The 18,587-nt window shown below is 39.4% G+C and overlaps 1 pseudogene; it reads right to left on the reverse strand.

Moving 5' to 3' along the window:
• Nucleotides 1–2,033: 2,033 nt before the first annotated feature.
• LOC140512054 (protein FAM136A pseudogene) lies at nt 2,034–5,413 on the reverse strand (annotated as a pseudogene).
• Between the last annotated feature and the right edge of the window lie 13,174 nt (nt 5,414–18,587).

The raw sequence follows: 18,587 nt of genomic DNA on the forward strand, positions 1-18,587 counted from the left end.
GCTTGAAAAAGGTAATGAGCTCCCTGTTACTGGAAGTCTTCCCATAGTCATTGAATGGTCATTTGTCAGGTCATTCATACCCATTCAGGAAGGGTTGGATTAGATGACCTTGGCCTTTTCTTCCAAACAAAGAGGTTCAGGTATTTGAGCTCTGAATGAGTCCTAGGAGTCAGAAAAACATGACAGTGCCAATACTGCCATTACTGGCTCAAGAGTTAGAGGAGCTGAGTTCAAATACTAGTTTTTAGGCAGGGGTATACTGATAAACATTTAACAATCAGCTCTCTGGGTGGGGAAGAGCTCACAAAACCATCTTCAATTTACTCTGTATTATTACCACTTTCTTCATCACATCTTAACTCTAGATAATTCAGAAAACAATAAATCAAACTGATTTGTAGAATTTGCCAATTTCCACAGTGTAAATGCTCACACTGAAACTTTAACAATCAACTCTAAGGAGCCAGTAAGAGCTGGTTCCAGCACACCCCTGGAAGCTCTGCCATTCTTCTGTGTTCTAAGGTCTCTTCAGGTTTTAACATTCGGTGCTCTACAATTCTACAAATAAGACAAAAGGTTGGCATTTGTCATACATAATGTAGGTATGAAAATAACCATTTGCCAAGCTTTCTTTTTGCCTGTTCTGGATATCTCAGTGATTTGGAATGTAAGGTGTCCCATCTTCCCTTTACTGCTGGGGGAAAGAAAAGAGGCCTATATCCTGGATTTTTTTTTCTTTGCAGTAAAAACACGTCAAACTACTAGGAAAATATGAAGTAACCCTGAATCATTAAATAGGAAGACTAATGTTAATTGCATCTAGTAGGAACTTGGTATAAAGAAAACAAGATCTTTTCCAACACAATGCCATGTACTAACATGTTGCTCAAAGTTTTAACCAACAGTGATAAGTAGATAATTGGTACTAGCTGCCTCCTCTACTCTGGGGTAGAGAAAAGCTCTCCTTTGCAACTCGCTCATGCCCCAGCAATTTAAGTTGTCTTTGTAGCCTTTCCTGTCCTAGGAGGGTCCTCTCAACAGGTTGTTTCTGTTGAAGAGGGCAAATGAGTAGGATCAGGGTCAGGTATCAAATCTTTTTTTCTGCTTTGGGGGAAACTAACTTTTCCCCAAACCAGTCATCTATCATTCCATTAAGCAAGAGGCTTAAGATTATTCTGCAAGCAAAAAAAGACTTTTTTTGACCTTAATTCAAAACCATTTCATGTGAGTCTCAAAAAACACTTCAACTGAAGTGTTGCCCCTGTGTGGTACCTTCCAGAAGGGCAAGAAAAGGTAACCTGAGCAGCAGTCCTAGCAAAGATAATATGAAAAAATCAGAGCTTCACATGCCCGGTGGGAGATTTCCCTTTGATGCTCTTACTTGGTGTCCCAGCTGAATGCTGGTGTGAGCGCCATCTTCCTCAAAGGAAAGATCACCCAGGAGCTGCTCAGTGCTCTAATCCAAACAACACTCTTTCCCCAGAATCTTCTCTGAATGCTAGGTTCATGTACTAGGGAGAAAAGCACAACTGTGTTCCTCTTTTACTATCAGTAGTGAACTCATGGCTGATGCTTTATGGTCTATGGGAAATGGCTCAATAAGGTAGATATAAAGTTGGCACTATAAAAAAGTGGGCAGCTGCCTCTTGGGATTCATACCAGATGGGAGTTAAGTTGGGCAGAAGAACTGCTAATACCTCTAAAACTGAAGGGTTATTCCAGCTGGTAGGAATGGAATGCTCTGACCCAGCTGAAAGCCTTTAAGGGCTCCAACATCTAGGAATTATCTTCCCTGGAGGGATGGGCCTGGTATTATAAGCCCTCCACACTACCTCCAATCCAGATCTGAGCAACAGTTTCTTCTATATCCTCACCTATTTGCTAAAACATAAAATGGAGCCAACAGGGGCAGATGCAAAATTCCCACGAAGATATTTTTAAACTTGCTACCAGCTTCAATTTCTTCATTCTTAAATTTTCCCTGAAAGGTAAAAATTTCCACACATTTTTATAAGTAGAACCATTCTCCCACCCTAGATGACTTGACAATGACTGTATTTTGCAATAGATGCCAGTTCATTCTTCACCATCTTGGTCATGGTGGGGAAGAGGTGTATGTGGTCATCAACAAATTTGGTCACACAGGACTCTAGCTGCCTCTTCACTTGCTGTTCCTTGCTCTCAGCATCCATCAAGTCTTTGGCTTTGTCACTGCAGTTCGTGGGGTATCAAGCCAGGCAATCCTGGAATTTCTCCAGTTCACTGGTCACAAGGGGCTGTGCCTGAGCCAAGGGTGCATGGGAATGCTCAATGCACTGATGCACCTGCTGCATGGAGGCCTGGGTATCTGCACCAGAACATGGTACCCTGCATCTGTGTATATTCTCCCTCTCTAGCCCTTTCACCAGGGGGTTCACCACCCCTGCACTTGCAGCTGCTGAAACTCCACGATGCTGTATACACTCACCCTCCAGTCTCACATCCTGCCCTGCTCCCTCTATCCTGTTTTATAGGGAAGTGGCCAAAGTGTGCTGCTGATTCATTCCAGGATCATTTTTACCTGTCCTTTGTTTCTTGCAGAGCATCTTACCACTTCTTAAGAAGAGAAACCAAATTCCTGAGTCCTCTCAAGCCGGTTATATTCAATCCAATTTTACCATGATTTATGTTGAATTAACTCCCTCCAGGTCCTATGATGGGACTCTGGAAGATATAAGGATGAATAAAATCCTACCCTCAGGAAGCTGACAATCCAATAAGTATTTAAGTCAGATGTTAAGGGAAGTTTGAGGTCTATTTATTAGTAACGATAACATTACATTTCTGTGGTGCTAGGTGGTACAGGGGACAAAACTCTGGGCTTGGAATCAAGAAGAGTCCTCTTCCTCATTTCAAATCTGGTCTCAGATACTTACCAAATGTCACTTAACCGTATTTGTCTCAGTTTCCTTATATGTAAAAATGAGCTGGAGAAGGTAATGGCAAACCACTACAGTATCTTTTCCAAGAAAAACCCCAATGAGGTCACAAAGAATTGGAAATGGCTGAGGGTATAGTTTTAAGGCTTTTGCCTCCATTATCTCCTCAGATGTCCACAAAAGGGAAGGGGAAGGGAATAAGCATTTATTAAGCACCTACCATTTGTCAGGTACTTTACCATATAAACATTTTATAAATTATTATTTCATCTCACCCTCACAACAACTCTGGGAGGTTGGTGCTATTATTATCCCATTGTACAGTTGAGGAAAATAAGGCAGACAGAGGTTGAGTGATTCATCAAGGGTCACACAGTTAATAAGCAGCTGAGGTAGGATCTGAACTCAGGTCCTCCTGATTCTAGATCCAACATGTTATCCACTGAGCCACTCAAGTGCCTCAGCTCAGAGATTTTGGTAGCACAATTCTTGTTTTTGACAGTGGGGAAACAGAACCCAAGGGAAAGAAAGTACCTGTCATGGGACCATCAATTTCCAGCTGGAAGGGTCCTTGGAGACCAGGTAGTCCATAATCTTCATTTTCTAGAGGAGGAAGCTGAAGCCTAGAGATGACTTACCCAAGGTCATTCGGATAGTGAATGTCTGAGGTCCTCGGACTCCTAAGCCAGAGTTCCTTCCACTGGAGAAGGCTACTACCCACTACCTTTTACTCATGCCTGAAGGAATGAACCTGCAGTCTTGTTGGGTACATATGACATATCCACAGATAATAAAAATACAAGGCAATTTATTTTAAGATTTAGATAAGTGGTCAGGACAATATGTGCTTCAAGAATTTACTTTCAACTGCAAAGAGAGAAAATAGCACATCAGAACTGGGAGGCTCTGCTGCCTAGAATACTGGGTGAGTCCCTAGAACATGGAACATGTAGCCAGAGGGGGTTTAAGGACAGCTTATCTGAAAGTATGGCATCTGGCCTGGGTCTAGAAGTCTGGGGAATATTATTAATAACTTGAGGTGGGGTGAGGGAAAGAAGCACTTTGTAGGGGTAGGAAATGAGTATTTCCTTGATCTCTTAAAATCTTTGAATGTTGGAGATGAGAGAGATCTTCGAACCTAAGATGTCAGAGCAGAGAGGGACCTTAGAACAGAGAGTTTTAGAGCCAGAAGGCATCATGGGGATTGCATAATCCAGCTCCCTTAATTAAAAAAAATAAAAGGATAAAGGAAAATGAGGTCCAGAGAAGGAAAATGATGAGGTCATTTAGACTGCAAATGGCATAGCCTGGACTACAAGTTACATACTCATGCTGCACATTCAACATTTTTTTTAACTTCAGCTCCATTGACAGATGAGACTTAACAGCCCACATTATAGCATTTCATAGTTTGCAAAGGACTTTCTCCACTGCAACACTTTAAGGCAAGAAGTGAAAAGATTGCTCCCTCCATTTTATAAGTGAGGAAATTTGGACTTGGATAATGGAAGTAAATTATTCAAGGTCACATATCAGCAAGTGGTTTGGACTCAAACGAGCACCTCTTACTCCAAATCTGTTACTCTTTCTACTGAGAGATCAGGGAAGAATTCACAGAGGAGATGGCATTTAAGCTGAGTTTTGCAGAAGGGGTAGCACAAAGGGATGTTTTTTATAAACTCCTATGTTCTTCGTTACGTCCAAGAGTGAACACAGCATCTTCTCCCCGCTGCCCCTGCCCAGTTTTTGGAAGGAAGATTTATTTAACAAGTTTCACTCAGTGCAATACATCTAAAAGGAAATCACAATACAATGAAAGATTTAAATCAAGGCTTCAGAATTGAACACGAATACCAACACCAAATCCTAAAGTATCCAAATTGCATCTCAAAATTGTCTCCATTAACTTATAAAAAGAAAAAAAATGTTTAAATGTATATGCCTTGCAGGATAGTAAATGAAGTAAATTAGAACAAACATGCCAAATATTTTACTTTTGAATAACAGATGCAGCTCTTATATTTGTTTTTACCAAACAAAAAGAAGCATGTCTCCCAACATGCATCTCGGTGTTCCATGTAATGTGGTACGAGAACAACATTTAACCTAATTGAAACCGCCTTAACCTAAATATTCTTACTGCTTAAGTACACTCCTACAAAATAACCACCTTGAGAAAAGTTGAATTGTTTAACAATTACAGTCTTTATTCAGCTTGGTTATTACATGCTAGGTGAATGTTCTTTTCTGTGTTCAAAAATAGTGAACCTAAAGTTTTAAACCAATCCTGATTTCACTTACAGTGAAAGCTTGTGCAAAACTGTTAAGCTTTGCTTTTGTTTGTTTTATTTTTTCTTTAAGAAAAGTAGAGCAAGACTTAGTGATCAGAATTACATTCCCCATCCACCACTTATCCTGGACATGCCAGACATCCCTCCCATTCCATTCACTCGCATGGATGCACAACTCTCACTACTGAAGTAGTCGCTGTTCATGGCTCCTTAGCTCCCTATATAATGTTTAATTGAAAATCACTGGAGTTTTCCTGTAAAACTTAGTCACATCTGCTGTTGGTTTGACTACCATAGCCTCTTCTGTAACCTCCACTCAGCCGTTGGCTAGTTGGACTACAGTAACGGGACTGGACAAGCCTATGCTTCCCATCATTTGGCTACCTTAAGCATCATTGCTCATAGCAATTTTTTTTAAACTTCCTCTTTGAACTGTGAGCTGAATAAAATCTCTAAATATGGATAAATGAGGACCAGCAGCCGTTGAGCAACCACGCCTTGGAAAAATGTCAGTAGCATGTTGTTCTTAGGTAACCTCTTTCAAGACTACAGTCAGAGCACTTCAACCAGCATTAATGCAATTAGGTTGATTTGTCTACACAAGGGAGTTGCTGAAATCTGAATGCTAGGCACAGGCTGCTCAGCATGGATTTCCCTTATGCTCTTGTAACAAGTCATTAGAACAGAGGCCGTATTGCAGAGAAGCCTCATTGCAACTGTATTTGTTTTCCAGGAGTCAGGGCAAGCCAGACTGGGTTCGATTCCAATCCAGGGACAGTTTATGTTTGAAGAGTCAAAGGGTCATGTTACATGGTGGACCCCCCTTTAAGGAGGGATTATAAGATGTTAAAGTTGGAGAGGACCTTAGAAAATAGAGTGACAGTATTATTATAAGAACTTAGGAAGTTATAGGTAAAAATCACAAGACAGCATATCTAGAGCTGGAATAGAATTCAATAGCTGGCTAATTCTATACTCTTATTTTACATTTGGGGAAACTGAGGCCCAGAGAAGCTAAGAGATTTGTCCAAGATCATGCTGGTAGTAAGTTTCAGAGGAAGGATTTAACCTGAGTCCTTTGACTCCTGAATCAATATTTTTTTCTACTCTACCATTCCTACGCTGGTATTCCTTCCATAGTAGTGTGCTGCCAGAATGAGCTTACATCTTGTTGGGTATTTATGAGATGTCTACAGATAATAAAAATACAAGAAATTTATTTTAAATGCTATGTAAGTAGCTGAGACAATATGTAAATATATTTCCTTTTAGAACATAGGTTGCGAGAACTGAAAGAACTTTTAGATCATAGAACATGGAATGTTTGAGATAAAAAGGGTATTAAAACAGAAAATAGGACATTCAAACTGGAAGAATGGAATAGAGAATGTTAGGACTGTAAAGACCCCTCAAATATTGAATATGCGTTATTAGATCTAAAAAGGGTCTTGGAACATGAAGGATCAGTTGAAAGGGCCCTTAGAACTTTGAGTCTCAGAGATAGAAGAGACCTTTGATTTTAGAGGACCCAGAGAACTTGGTTGGGCAAAAAATTTCCATCTTTATTTTCACTAACCTCAAACTGAAATTTAGCATTTCCTTCCATTATTTCAAAATAATTATTTTAAGAAGAGGTTCTCGACTGCCAAAGGGGTACATCACACATACACACACACACATACACACACACAAGATTAAGAACCTGGACCTCATTAAGAACCTACCAGATAATTTTAGGTGTGATGAAAATGAGTCCCAGAGAGAGAAGTAACTTCCCCAGGATCATAGAACGAGGAAAAGCAGAGCCATTGGACTCCAGATCTCAAGATGTCTAGTACCAGATTCTTAACTTACACCAGCCTGCCTACTTTAAAATGTGGGTTCTTTGAGGTAGTCTAATATTATTACATGCCCTCAGAATAATCAAAGCTGTCCAGAAATGGAATGGGCTGTCTTGGAAGGCCTTGGGTTTTTCTTTGGTTAAGGTATTCAGGTGAAGAAGATTATGTGATTAATTTCTTGGGCATGTAGTATAGAGGGTTCTAAGTCATATATGGGACAGCTAGGAGGTGCAATGGTTTAAGTGTTGGGCCTGAAATCAGGAAGACTCATCTTCCTGAGTTTAAATACATTCTCAGACAATTACTAGCTGTGTGACCTTGGGCAAGTCCTTTAACCCTGTTGGTCTCAGTTTCCTCATCTGTAAAATGAGCTGGACAAAGAAATGGCAAACTGCTTCAGTACCTTTGCCAAGAAAACCCCAAATGGGGTCATGAAGACTGGGATGTGATGAAAAATGACTAAACAACAGCAACCTACCTCCACCACCAGATAGCCTTATTTAGGAACAAGACCTACAAGTACACTCGGCTGATACATTCACAGAGTGGAAAGAACAGTGTTTCTGGAATCAAAGGATCTGTGTTCAAATCCTTCCTCTGACAATTACTGTCTCTGTGACCTTGTTTAAGTCATTGGAGTTTCCCCATTTGTAAAATGAGGCACTTGGTCTACTTGAGATCTATCATCTTGGGATTCTGGGGTCTGATATGATTTTATTTTGCCCCTCCTGGCTTTCCCTGAGGCTGATATTCCCTATTAAAAATTCAGAGGAACCATAATTGCAGATACAAACACCTTGTAAACTTACCACATTATGATGATGATTCAGAAAGGAGACCCCAAAGACAATAACATGGTCCCACTGCCGCCACACCTCTCAGGGTCTCTTACTCCTTTCCTTCACTCACTCAATCTCCTCATTCCACCAAACACACAGCTCACTCTACAAACGTGTCCTTTGACTCACACTTAATCTTTTTAAATGTCCATTTAGCTCTCTTGATATCAAAGTCAGTCTTTAGATCTACCATTTTTGGTTTGACATAAAATTACAAGGTCCCTACTTCAAAATATCTCTAAAGATCTTCAGCTGACTCTAACCAACCATTGCCCTTCTCAGCTGTTTCACCAGGGACAGAGATAAGGAAGGTTTTGGTTTTTTTTTTTTTCACATCAGCGGCAGTGCCATAGTGCCTCTCTGCCAGTTACATAGATGTATCTTTCAACCTTTCACTCCTTTAAAGGCTAACTTAAATACTCCCTCCTCCAGGAAGGTTTCCCTGATGCTCCCAGTTAGTTGTTAATGATCATTTTCCCTCTAGCACTTCCAGAGCACTTAGTTGTCACTTATCTGATACATTTATTGAGTAACTTTGTATATTACATTTAATCTGTGTTGGTTCCTTATGCGCCAGCTAGACTCTAAGTTTATTTAGGACAGGTTCTCTATCTTATCTCCATTTTATCTCATCCCTTGTAAAAAACAATAGATATTTAATAAATGTCTCCAGAATTGAATTGAAATGAACTTATTGTGGTACATGGAGGTGTGTTCCTGGGGATGTGTGGTTAGGAGCTTTGCTTTAGTGTTGCTTTAGTGTCTGGACCTAAGAAAAGAGAGTTGAGTGATGGAACTGTTTGTGATCCAACTTTGGCCTGCCTACCTGATTAAACCAACGGAGCCGAGTTTCCCTTTCTCTTCTCCAGAGGAGGAGGATGGTGGCAGACACTAGAATACGACTCCCAGTGTTTGAGCCCCTACAGCCCCCATAGACCACATTTGAAGTACTGCACTCATGACAACCAGGAGCATCTTCATTGGAGGGAGGGGGACCAGAATGGCTAGGGGCCTGAAGAGTAGCAAGTCACAACAGAAGGAACTTGATGCCAGTCTGAAGAAGAGAAGAATTCAGGGGTGGGAAAGATACCCATGTGCAATATCTGAGGGACTGAAATGTGCCCCACTTAGCCCCAAAAGATAAAACAAGGAACAGTTTGTGAAAGTTACAGAGAGTTTGGTCTCAAATGGATATAAGAAAAAATAACTAGGATATTAAGAAGGAAGGAAGGAAAGGAAGTAGGATGGAAGGGAGGGAGGGAAGAAAGGAGGAAAGGAGGAAGGTAGGGAAAAATAGGAAGGAAGAAAGAGAGAAAGAGAGAAAGAGAGAAAGAAAGAAAGAAAGAAAGGAAGGAAGGAAGGAAGGAAGGAAGGAAGGAAGGAAGGAAGGAAGGAAGGAAGGAAGAAAGGAAGGAAGAAAGAAAGAGAGAGGGAAAGAAAGGGAGAAAGGAAGGAAGGAAGGAAGAAAGAGAAAGAAATAAGGAAGGAAAGAAGGAAAAAGGAAAAGGAAAGGAAGATGGAAAAGAGGGAGGGCGGAAGAAAGAAGGGAGGAAAAATATAGATGGAGGGAAAGGAAGGAAAGAAGGAAGGAAGGAAGGAACGGAAGGAAAGAGAAAGGAGAAAGAAAAGGAAAAAATGTGCTCCAAAGTAGACTGGATTCCCTCAGAAATCACCCCTGGAGGTTGTCGCCAAAGGCGGTCTCAGAGGAGGTTCCTGCTCAGGTATTATTGGACCAGATGCTCTCCGATGACTCTTCCAACTCCACTTCTGTGATTCCACAGTGCAGGTGCCAATGTTCATTCCATTTCTAGCTAGCTCCCAGCCATTGGTCTCCACATCTTGGTCCGGAGATTTCAGACTATTTCTCCTGGATGATAACATATGTAACCTCCCTTAGAGATGGAGAATTTCACATTCTTCTTATATTTGCTGTATTCCTTTTTTCACCCTGACTTTCAGAGCTTTCTGTCTGCTGTACACCACTTTGAGGGCTGATGTCTAGAGAAGTAGAGACAGAGTATTTACTGGAGTGATATCAATTGTCTGGTAGTTTTCCATTAGGACATTCAAAGACAAGAAATCAGAAACAGATGCTAGGTAGGAATAGAAGGATTCCATCTCTGTAAGCAGGAACATAGGAGACTGGGGAGAGTTTCCAGATCTCATTCAATGCTAGTTTGTGTAAAAGGCTCCCCAAGGCTTTCTGCCCTGAATGTCTATTCATTCATTCAGTGAATATTTCTTGAGTTCTTGTCAAGGGAACAGCCCTATCTACCACACCAAGAAATAGGGGTGGGGTGGAGGAAGAAGAGAAAAGAACAAAAAAGGAAGGAGTCAGGAGATGCTTTTTACTAGGATACCTGGGAATCAGAAATACATAGTGTCAGGGTTCAAGAACACTATATTTAAAAGTAAAATATTAAAAAATTACATAGTTCCAGTCCTCTTGTTTTTTAGATGAAGAAACTGAGGTTCTTAGAGGTGTCGTAACTTGTCTATGAATATAGGTTGTAAGTAGAAAAGTGTGGATTTGAACCCTGGTTCCTCAACTCCAAATACAGAACTATATCCATTATCCCATTTGATATGCCTGACAAGTCATAAGAAAGCAATATAGTACTGTACAAAGGCCTAAGTTCAAATCTCATGTCACTATTTGCTCTATGAATCTGGTTGAATCATTTCACTTCTTTTTGCCTCAGTTTTCTCATCTGAAAAAAAATAGGGGTAGAGAGGACAGGACTCAATTCTTCTTCATGTGCTCTATGATCTAGTGATGCTGGTCGACTTGTAGTTTTTTCTCTATGACACTTCATCTCCTTTCTGCTGTCTCCCATACTTGGAAAATTCTGATCCCTCACTTCCACCTCTTCTATTTTTTTTCTGGTTTCCTTCAAGACTCAATTCTAATCCAACCTTCTGACTTTCTCAGTCGCTCCAGTGTTTAGTGTCTTTCCTTCATAGACTCTTATATCTTGTTATCGTTGAGTCATGTACAATTCTTTGTGACCTCATTTATAGTTTTCTTGGCAAAGATACTGGACTGTTTTGTCATTTCTCTCTCCAGCTTATTTTACAGACAAGGAAATTGAGGCAAACAGGTTTATGTGACTTGCTACTAAGTGTCTGAAGCCAAATTTGAAATCAGGAAGTTGAGCCTTCCTGATTTCAAGCCCAGTGCTCTTTTCACTATACCATCTCGCTGCCCATCTTACATTTACTCAGTAAATATTTTGTATGTACCTAGTTAAAAACACATTGCCTGCTCATTAGAACATTAGCTCCTTGAGGGAAGGGATTATTTTTTTTGCCTTTCCTTATATCCCCAGACTTTAATACAGTGCTTAGCACATGGCGTTAGTTCCTTATCCACCAGCTAGACTCTAAGTTCCATTAGGACAGGACCCCTGACTTTTCTCAATTTTATATCTCCCCCAATGCTAGATAGAGCAGATATTTAATAAATGGTAGTTGAATTGAATTAACAGATGCTTATTGGCTAACTCTGGTTCTTTCCACCTCTCATTTTTGATCCTATGATCCAGTGACTTGGATTCAAATCCGTCCTTTGACACTTAGTACCTATGTGACCTCAGGCAAACATCCTGAACCTCAAGCTCTTTATCTGAAAAGCAGGGAGATTAGACAGATGACTTTGGAGGTCACTTGGAACTTTCAATCTATTATTGTCAAACAAGGCAAGGATTATTGTCCTCATTTTACAGTGAGGAAACTGAACTTAGAGACATGAAGTTATTTGCCCGTGTTCCCACAACTAGTAAGTGTCAGAGCTAGGATTCAACCCCATGTCTTCTGACTCCAAATTCTGTATCCTTACTATAGCACTTCTTTCCCTGAACAGACATTCTGTAATGTTCCTTCTTCACTTGAGGAGAAAAATGGCAAATGCCACTCTGCTAAACTTTGTGTTGCTTTTAAATGCCCTTTGGGTATTCTCCCTTCAGAGCACTGAACAAAATAAATGGAATTCCTCTTATTGTATGCACACCCTGCAAGCATCATTCCAGAGAAAAAGCAGTGCTCATAAACATCATGTAAAGGGAGAGTTACAATGCTTTGGCAGCTCTCTAAGGCTAAGGGGTGCTTGAGCACAGCCAATCTACTTTTTTCCTGTCACACTTCCTCTCTGTGGACTTGTTCACTTATTATTTGATGCATCTTTTCTCTATGCATAGCCCTTTGCTTATTAACTACACAGGTAGAGTAGTTGATAAGTCAGCAAGTTTGAAGAGATCTGAAAATGACTAATCTACATAAAAGAAGTGGGGAGGGGCAGGGTTGAGGGAATAGTGGTAAAATTTAAATAGACTCAGAATCTCAGTGTTAGTTCCTTGAGAGAGAGGATTACTTCATTCTTTTCTTTGCATTTCTATTCCCTGATGAAAGGATAGTTTCTTGAAGTATTAATGTAAAGTATGTAGACCTTATGTCATTCAACATGTTATTAACTCCTTATAGCTTCATGCCATTGGCAAATTTGATAGGACTGTTAGGTATAAATTCAATTCAATTCATTGATAAAAATCTTCAAAAGAAATGCCCTTGGGACCGAGTTCCGAAATACTACCCCTGAGAATTCATTCCAGTTTGACAAAATGGCCATTGAATCATTAGCCTATATCTCTCCACTTGTCCACAAGGACATCACCAGAAACTTGGACACATGCCTTTCTTAAACCCAAGTATTCTGTACTCATGGGATTCCTATGAGCTGCCATCTTATTTTCAAACAAAACAAAATAACTATCTCCTCTCCAAAAGAGAATGATTTCGTGTAGCATGACTTGTTCCTAGTGAACCCATGTTAGCTCACAGTGATCTCACTTTTCTTTGCAAGGGCTTGCAAACCTATTTATGCATTTCAGAATATTAGCTGAGAAATCCTAGAATCTTTTGGGGCTTGGAAAATTCTATAATCCAGCATTTAGTCAAGGGCTCTTCCACTGCAGTAAACTACCTTCTCAAACATTTTAAAAATATAAATAATTCCAGGGTTAGGAATTCCTTGGGCATCTGATGTTGTATCGCATTATCATGGGAGAAAAACACACACTTCTCTCTCCCTTTGATGGATCAAATTTGATTAGGTTTTGACCTTTAGCTTCCTTAGCCTCAGAGTACATATATAACTACCAAATGATTCAGAACCTTCAAGTTTTATTAACCTCTATGTCCTTCTCCTGGTCACCATGGCTCAACCATGCATCATTAGTTTCAAGGAATGTTCTGATTCAGGAGCCTTGGCAGATGCCCTGAAACATCAGTCATTACCCCTCCTAATAATTGTTTCCTTTTTTCACTGCTGCCACTGATGTGACAAACCCTCTGAATAAAAGTTTTGCAAAATGCACAGACATTAGTGGAGAAGTCTCTCCCCACCTCTGAGGTAGGTTTGGAGCCCAAAGTCCTTTGCCTTCCCACTAGGGAGCAACGGAAAAAGATAATCAGCATTTTACCACTGACAACTTGTCTTCTCTAATGAACAGTTTTCATTTAAAGCTTCGATATTAAGGTGAATATAATATCACAACAGGCAACAGCTGATTCCTTTGCCAAGATAATTAGTAATTACTTAACTTTAATTGTTCACAGAAAACGACCAGCATGGAGTATGATGCTTATGTTTTTGCAAAGGGAGATGGAATTTGAAGTATGAACAAGTTTTGTTTTCTTTCCTTGTCTTATTTATGTCTGGACTTCTTGAAAAAATAACTAGAAGCCACACAAGGCCATCCTGGAATGAGGTGAAAGTCTTCTTAAGCACACCCCTGTTCTCTCTCCCCAGTCTCCCTGTTTAGTGTCTCTCCCCTACATGGTTTAATAGAAAAACTGTCCCTCCGCCTCCCAACCCTAGTCAAGAGAGCTGACATTTAGCCCAGGCTCTGCCATTAATGCATGACCTAGGACACATTATTCACTTCTCCAGGCCTCCAAAAACAAAGGGAATTAATGTAAACCATTTTTCCCTTTTTAGCAGTTCTCACTGTAAAATCATGATTCTTGTATCCTTACTCTCTCTCACTCCAAATATTTAATTGGTTATTATCTTGACTACTTCTACTTCTCTAGCCTCAATCCTTTTCTCACTACTTTCCCAGTCACCTCCCCTCTCCCCCATAGGTCAGACCCTTATCACCTCTCACCTGGGCTACAACAATAGGGCAGCACTTGACAGAGATGACACATCATACCATCACCATACCATGTGTAGATATTTGAGAACTGACAGGTACATCTCCTTATGGAAAGAAAGCTTGTTGCAGAACTCTTTTTTCTGCTACCAACTTCTGGCCTTCAGCTGGGGTGTTTTCTCTTCTCTTTAAAAGAAGTGGTTAACTATTTTTAGCTTAGGACTCAATATCTTAAATTTCAATTATTACACCCTTTAAGGATAGGTTTTATTCTCCTACTCAATACACTTTAAGGTTTCCTTATTGCCTCTAAATTCCCCTGTTTACTTTTCAAAGCCATTAACAAATTAGTTCCAATCCACCTTTCCCATTTCATTATATATCACTATCCTTTCCACACTCTATAATGTGGCTGAAGTGGTTCTTACTGTTTCTCATACTTGGTACTTCTATCTCCATGTTTGCACAGATCATTTTCCAGGCCTGTATTGCATCCCTTCCTAATCTCTACCTTATAGAATATCTTGCTTGCTTCTTGACTCAACTCAAGCAATACCTTCTTTACTTCTTGTTAAATTATTTTTAAAAATTAATTAATTTGCTTTCAGTTTTCTACAATCACTTCCATATATCTTAGATTTTCCTCCCTCCCTACCCCAACTTCCTCCTTAACCCCCTCCCTCCCCGAGACAGCATACAGTCTTATATAGGTTCTCCACATACATTCTTACTAAATAAATTTTCACCTTAGTCATGTTGCATAGAAGAATTAAAATGAATGGGAGAAATCATGAAAACAAAACAAAATAAAACATAACAAAAGAGATAATGGTCTGCTTCATTCTGTGATCCAATTCCATAGTTCTTTCTCTGGATATAGAAGGAATTTTGCCTCAAGAGTCCATTGGGAATATTTTAAGTCCTTGCATTGCAATGAAGTACTAAGTCTACCAGAAAAATTCCTTGCACACTGTGGTTGTTGCTGTGTACAAAGTTCTCCTGGTTCTGCTCCTTTCACTCAGCATCAGTTCATATAGGTCCTTCCAGACCTCTCGGAAGTCTTCCTGTTCATCATTTCTTATAGCACAGTAGTTTTCCATTACATTCATATACCACAACTTGTCCAGCCATTCCCCAGTTAATGGACATCTCCCCAAGTTTCCAATTCCTTGCCACCACAGAAAGAGCTGCTATAAATATTGCCATATATATGTACACTTTCATATGTACGTACACATTTTCCTCTTTCTTTGATCTCTTTGGGATATAGATCTTGAAGTGATATAACTGAGCCAATAGTTTAATACCTTTTTAGCTGTAGTTCCAAATTACTTTCCAAAATAGTTGGACTAGATCACAGCTCTACCAACAGGACATGAGTGAATCTATTTTTCCAGAACACACTCCAGAATTTGTCCTTCTCTTTTTTTATCATCTTAGTCAATCTAATGGATGTGAGATGGTATCTCAGAGTGGTTTTAATTTGAATTTCTCTCATTATTAATAATTTAGAGTATTTTTAATATGACTTTGAATAGCTTCGATTTCTTCCCCAGAAAACTGTCTATTAATATCCTTTGACCATTTATCAGTTGGGGAATTGTTCTTCCTTCATAGACTATTCCAATGGCTTCCTAAATACTATTTCTTAGAATGACTTCCGCTAAAGATCATCTCATCTGATGTCTCTTCATTTTTATAGAGGAAGAAATTGAGTCTCACAGTGAGGGAAAGTACATGCCCACAGTCATACATAGAGGTAGTGACAAAGGTTAGATTAAATCCCAAGTCTCTGGACTGTCAGTCTAATGTTCTTTCTATTCTCCCATAATGAGCAGTGCAGCAGATATAATGTTGGACTTGGAATCAAGAGGACCAGAGTTCAAATTCTGCCTCCGAGACTTACTAGTTGTGTGAGTCTAGGTCAATCATTTAACTTCTTAGTTTCAGTTTTCTCAATTGAGAAATTATGAGAATAGCACCTACCTCACAGTGTTGCTGTAAGGATTGAACCAGAAAATATATGCAAAGTGCTATATTGAAGCCAAATCTTACTAGCTTCAGATACTTGATGGTTAAATTTTCAGTGTGGTGAGATACACCTCTGAAATCAGAAGATGCTAAAAATCAGGACTTGATTTACTATTTTTGTTGATCATCTAGATTTAAGAAAGTGATGAAAAAACTGTTGATGTAGATTAAACTTAAAAGTGTATGGAGTGTGTATTTTATTTTCTGGAGAACTGGTTGTTAAACATTTACCAGAAGACCACTGATTTAATGCACAATATAAATTCTAGCTATTGTTATTAATATTAATAAGTAAAATAATGCTATGAATAACAATAAATCAATATAAATAATATTCATAGAGTGCCTAAAGGAATCCAAGGTGAACCCAAGTTATGACTCAATCAGAGCATTCCTTAGCTCTTCTGTGGAAGATAAAAGTAGTATCAACCTGATAAGCTTTGTCGCTGGGACCTTTCATTGTTTTCTCTCCTGAGAGACAGCTAGATGGCCCAGTGGATAGAGCTCTGGACTTGGAGTCAGGAAGACCTGAGTTCACAACCAGCCTTAGAGACTTGTGTGACCCTTGACAAGTCACTTAATCTCTGCTTTCTTAAATTTACTCAACAGTAACATGGACATCATGATAGCACCTGCCTTGTCAGGGTTATTGTAAAGATAAAATAGGATAATATTTATAAAGCACTTAACAAAGTGCCTGTGACATAGTGGGTGATTAATACATGCTTGTTTCATTTCCTTCCCTCTCTTTCTTCCCTCCTCCCTCCCACCCTCCATTCTTTCCTCCCTCCCTCCCTCCCTCCTTCCCTTCCTTCCTTCCTTCCTTCCTTCCTTCCTTCCTTCCTTCCTTCCTTCCTTCCTTCCTTCCTTCCTTCCTCCCTCCCTTCCTTCCTTCCTTCCAAACAAATTAGATAGCAAAGACAAGAAAACCCTGTTCTTTCATTGGCAATATAGTATGCTGTTTGAGGAGTGCATTCAACTTTGAATTTTAAAAATTAGAGTTTGAGTCCCATACTTTTACCAGCTATGTGGTTCCTTGACAAGTTCCATAACCTCTCTGAGCCTCAGTTTTCTTATCTGCAAAATGGAGATAATGATTCTCATACTTCTTACTTCGCAGAGCTATTACAAGAAAAGTATTTTTTAATTATTTAAAGAAAAATATTTCTAAACCTTACATATAAGTTATTATTACTACTCCCAGCAAAATAGTAATTTTCTTGTTGTTCTGTTGTTTCCAGTTGTATCTGACTCCTCATGATCCCATTTGAGGTTTTCTTGGCAAAGATACTAAAATGGTTTGCCATTTACTTCTCCAGTTCATTTTACAGAGGAGGAAATTGAGGTAAACAGGGTCAAGGTGATCTGCCCAAAGTTACATAGTTATTAAGTGTCTGAAATCAGGAAGATGAGTCTTCCTAACTCTATGCCCAGTACTCTATCTACTGTACCACCTAACTACCCCAACAGTATTTATCCAATAGTAAAAAATTTCAGCTTCCCCAAACTTCCTCAGTTAGCCTCTTTTTGTTCATGAAACAAGACAGCCTATTCTTAGACCTAGGGAATATTTTTGGCCATTACATAAATCTTTTGCACTAGGACTCACTTCCCTAATTGTACATGACTTCACCCAGATAAGCTATGCCTGTTTCAAAGTATTTTGTGAGTCTGTATTCACGACAACCAACAATCAAACAAAACCTGCATAGCTTGTGAGCCCCCATCGATGTGTATACTTTTACTAGTCAGTCATAATGACAGAATTAATTGAAATCAGAAGTATTTAATGAAGTAGTATAGTAAGAAAATAGCAATAGGACATTTTTTCCTTAAAGCCTGGGAAACCCTGTCCCACAAATACACACATAATCAGAATAAGAGTAGACATGCCTAGGAAATATACTTAGAAGGAAATATGTGTGCCCAAGTTATACATAAGGGAGGGCAACTCATGCTTCTAATGCTGCAGGATTGCCAATGTCTTCTGAGAGAGCAAGGTCTGGCAGTTGTCACAAGGTCAACAGAATAACACTTGTAGACTACATACCATACACAGAATGTACAACACAACATCACCAGAAGATGTCTAGGAACCATGAGGTGCATCTCTTTATGGAGAGAAAGTTTGATTCACAACTTTTCTTTGTTACTGACTTGTGGACTTCAGCAGTGGTATTTATCAGAGGATGGGAGATTCTCTCTTTTATCTTAGACCCAATTAAAGCAAAAGCTTTAATTTCAACTTTCACACAATGAATTCTTAAAGGGAAAAAAATCCTTAGTGATTTTGTTTTTTGGGGGAGAAAGGGGGAGAAGAGAAAAAAACCGCAAACCTTTTTTTCTCTTTAAGAAAAGAAGTATCTGCCAGTTCCCAGAGTCTTAGTTACATGGCTTTTCTTTTGAAAACCATCACATGTGTCCTAGAATCACAGATTTCCCTCATTTAATGATCATAGGCTGGAAGGGACCTTGAAGAGCATTAATTCAACCCCCTCATTTAATGAAAGAGAAA

This window comes from Notamacropus eugenii, chromosome 6 (assembly GCF_028372415.1).
Source record: "Notamacropus eugenii isolate mMacEug1 chromosome 6, mMacEug1.pri_v2, whole genome shotgun sequence".
Lineage (NCBI taxonomy): Eukaryota > Metazoa > Chordata > Mammalia > Diprotodontia > Macropodidae > Notamacropus > Notamacropus eugenii.